Raw genomic sequence first — 4,734 nt, 5'->3', positions numbered from 1 at the left:
TTTTTATTCTATCTATATCATTATGGTTGACGCTACTGTAAGGAGACAGCCCTTCTCTAACTGTATTTTAAATGTCTTCCAACCTGAGGGGCTCATCTTCTGGCACTTTATCAGACAATGTTCCACTGCTACTCATAAGGTTCTCACTGGTCAATTTTTTTCAGAAATAGAACTCCAATTTCTTCTTCCTCATCTGCCTTAGTCTAGAAACTCCACTAAAACTTGCAATATCACAGCAACTGACAAGGCACTATAGTATGACAAAATGACATACAAGTGGTGGTCTTGCAGAATATGGTCTGAATAAATGTATCCTTCTGATTCAGTTAGGGATAGATTGAGGGAAGTGAGATAGATGGATAGACAGGGCTCATGTTAACCAAAACCAGAATGAAAGCAGCACTAGAGACGCTGGGATGGGAAGGTGGGCAGTGAATGCAACTCTGCTCATGCTCGTAGCATAAATGTTGATGGTTCAAATCCATTCAGTGGATTTCTAAGAGAAAGATCTAGCGATCTGCTTCCATACAGATGATGGTCAAGGAAACACACTTGGCAGTTTTAATTTGTCACATAGGATTATTTGAGTCAGAATCTTGACTCACTGTTACCCAAGAACAACATAGACAGTTGCCAAATGTCGCATGCCAGTAAGACAAACTTTCCCATTTTGTCCTTTTATCTAGTTGTTTTAGACTTGATATTCCAGAATTTAAACACATAAAGGGCAGAAAGTAAATTCTGCTTGCTTTGATAAGATTCTAGCACTGTGTGGCATGCAGTCCTTTCTTCTGATGTTAATGGGCACATATCTCTGAATCACTGCGTTATCCAGTCATTAAAATTATATTTAACATTATATGAACAATATGCCAGTCCTTATGAATGTCTTTTAAATTTATGTCTTTAACTGTCATGAATCTCACCCTTGGGATCTGTAATACATGAGAAATTAATTATAGAAGGGCCATTTTATAAATGAATATGTATTAAATCTTCCTCTTAACGGAAAGAAAGTGTATCCAAACAGTTATTAAAAAAAAAAAAAAAAAATCCTCAAATTCTTTCAAGATAATGTACATAAAATTTTATCAAAGGTTATTTATTATGTTTAAGATCAAGAAACTAACTCCATCACTGTAATCAGAGTAATTATATATAATTTATATGACTTATATGTTGCCTGGATGATGAACTCAAACTATTCTTGAAAAAATAAGTATTATTAGTTAAGGCAAAGAAACAAAGCAATCATCTGGTTTTACCTAATAATTAACAAATAAAAACTCCTTGCTTGTGCTATACTCCGCTGCTCCTCTTAAGACTACTTATTTTATTTGAACACTTGCCTCTAAAGTCAAGGTTTGATTCTTTCACTCTTTAAAGCAGTGACTTTCAAACTTCTTATTATGATTTCTGGTAAGCAATACATGTTGTATGTACATACAAATAAATTTATAGAAATACAGTATGGATATTTTTTGGTATTATATGTGTGTTCATAATTTAGATAGCTCTTTTTTTCTAAACTAATGCAGTAATTTTTAATTTGATTAGTAACCAGTATTGTTAAGTGCCAATGGATCATTTTCAACTCAAAATGATCTGGCATAGGTTTTCCAAGGAGCAGCTGGGGGATTGACACTGTAACTTCAATCATGGGCTTAATCATAACAGGCACTGAACATGACACAGGATGGGGCAAGGTTTCTTTCTGTTGTGCAAAGTCAGAAACAAATCGACGACACCCACCTAGCAACAATACTTACAGGAACTGAAGTAATATACTAATGAGAAAAGAGTCACTCTTTCTACATTCAGCTGAATTACCTTGATTAAGGATTCCTGGTGTGGTGATGTAGGAAAAGCACTGGCCTACTAACTGCAAGTTCAGTGGTTCAAACTCACCAACTGCTCCTCAGAAACCATATACAAGTTCAATATGAGTAAGAACTGATTTGATGGCACTTAACAACAACCATGGTTCAAGTCGAGTTGAGTCTAAATGTCATGGAGTTGATTCCGACTCATAACAACCCTGTGTAGGGTTTCCAAGGAGCAGCTGGTGGGTTTAAACTGCTGACCTTATGGTTCATACTCTAGTGCTGATCCTACAGGGCCACACCAGGAGTCCACAACCAAGATTAAACAACATGAATTCTTCAAATTTGATACCAAAAAGGCAAGGTTTATGTAAATTGGAAAAAGATTTGCTTTCTACTTATTATTTAGCCTATTTTCACCAACGGTAAGTTTTTATAATAGTAGTCACTTTCGAAATTTGAAAGACAAAGTTCAGTAGATACATTAAACTGAGCAATTATAAGAGAAAAATAACAGCTAGGAACGCTGGTGTCTATTTTTTAAAAGAGTAAAACTTTTTAAATTTTGATATAAAAAGGCATTTGAAATAGAGGGAAGATGTTTGTAATGAGAGATGAAAACTTGAATTGACATCTAATCTGAATTGCGTGTGTATGCGCATTTAAGAGTATGGATTGCTACAATTTTTGTTAAAAAAGTTTCTAAAATATAAATCAGCAATTTAAATAAACTAGTTCACCAGAGCTAAACCAAGAAGTGACACCACAGCTAAATCAAGAGACGAAAACAAAACAAAACAAGAAGTTTCCAGAAAAGCATCTAACATTGAAATAGTTCACCACAGCTAAATGAAGAAAAACATCGTGGTGGAACACTGTCAGCTGTAGTGTTGGAAGATGAGCCCCCTGAGGTTGAAAGACACTCAAAATCTGACTGGGACAGCTCTGTCTCCTCAAAGTACAGTTGACCATAATGATGTGAATGGAGCAAAGCTTTCAGGACTTTCATTTGCTGTTGAGCTACAACTCAAAATAAGGAGAAACATGCAAATATCCATTAATAAGCAGTACATGGAGTGTATAAAGCATGAACTAAGAAAATTGGGAGTTGTCAAAAATGAAATGAAACACATAAAGATCAATATCCTGGACATTAATGAGCTAAAATGGACTGATATTGGCCATTTTGAATCTTGAAGACATGTTGTTTACTATGCTGGAAACAACATATGAAGGAGGAATAGCATCATTTTCATCAAAATGAATATTTCAAGATCTATTTTGAAGTATAGTTCTATCTTTGACAAGATAATATCCATACTCCAATTACCAATTAACACTACTATTATTCAAATTTACACACCAACCACTTAAGTCAGTGATGATGAAAATGGAGTCCAGATGTGGCATTTTGGGATAATGTACTGGAAGGTCGGTTTGAACCAAAGGTCAGCAATTTGAACTCACCAACCACTCCTCAGAAATCCTATACAGGGTCACTATACGTCAGAAATGACTTGATGGCACTTAACAACACAACATCAACTTCTTCAGTCTGAAATTAATGAAACATGCAATCAAGATGTATTGATAATTGCTGATTATTGGAATGCAAATGTTGGTAACAAAGAAGAAGATCATTTCTATTGGAAAATAGAAATGATACTGGATAAAATATGATGGAATTTAGCAATACCAATGACTTATTCATTGTAAATACCTTTTTAAACAACATAAACACATGTACTTCATCAAATGGAATATATAGGAATCAAAATGACTACATCTCTGGGAAGACATGGTGGAGAAGCTCAATATTATCACCCCAAAAAGGTCAGGGGCCAACTATGGAACAGACTATCAATTGCTCATATACAAGTTCTGGCTAAGATAAAGATAATGAAAACAAGTCCATGAGGGCCAAAATATGATATTGAATATATCCCACCTGAATTTACAGACCATTACAAAAACAGATATGATGCATTAGACACTAATGACTGAAGACCAGAAGAATTTTGGGTTGACATCAAGAACATCATACAGGAAGAAAGCAAAAGTTCATTAAAAAGACAGAAAAGAAAGAAAAGACCAAAATGGATGTCAGAAGAGATTCTGAAACTTGTTCTATAGCATTGAGATGCTAAAGTGAATGGAAGAAATGAGGAAGTGAAAGAATTAAACAGAAGAGTTCAAAGGGCAGCTTGAGAAGACAATGTTCAGAATAATTAAATGTGTAAAGACCTGAAGTTAGAAAACCAAAAAAGAAGAACACTCTCAGCATTTCTCAACCTGAAAGGACTGTAGGAAAAAAATCCAAGTCTCCACTTGCAGTACTGAAGACAGTGGCTCTGTAGGATAACTACTTGACTGCTTATCACAAGGTTGACAGTTCAAGCCCACCAGCCTGCTCCACAGAAGAAAGATAAGGCTTTCTGCTCCTGCAAAGATTTGCAGCCTCAACGATTCTCATAAAGGGACACTATGTGTCAAAACTGACTCAACAGCATTTAGCAACAACAAAATATTGAATGATAACAGAAGATGATGGAAGGAATACATAGAGCCACTGTACCAAAAAGAAATGGTCAATATTAAACCATTTCAAGAGGTAATATATGATTAAATATCTATGGTACTGAAGGAATAAGCCCAAGGTACACTAAAGGTGTTGATGAAAAACAAAGTTACATAAATTGACAAAATACAAATGGAAATCTTTCAACAAAATGATGCAGCACTGGAGGTACTCATTCATTTTTGCCAAGAAATATAGAAGACAGCTATCTGGCTAACCGATTGGAAGAGATTCAAATTTATGCCCATACCAAAGAGAAGTGACCCAACAAACTCTGGAAAGCATCTAACTATATCATTAATATCACAAGCAATCTTGATTTTTTTTTTTTTT

This window comes from Chrysochloris asiatica, unplaced genomic scaffold, assembly GCF_000296735.1.
Source record: "Chrysochloris asiatica unplaced genomic scaffold, ChrAsi1.0 scaffold00098, whole genome shotgun sequence".
NCBI classification, from domain to species: domain Eukaryota; kingdom Metazoa; phylum Chordata; class Mammalia; order Afrosoricida; family Chrysochloridae; genus Chrysochloris; species Chrysochloris asiatica.
This window is presented reverse-complemented; position numbering follows the sequence as displayed.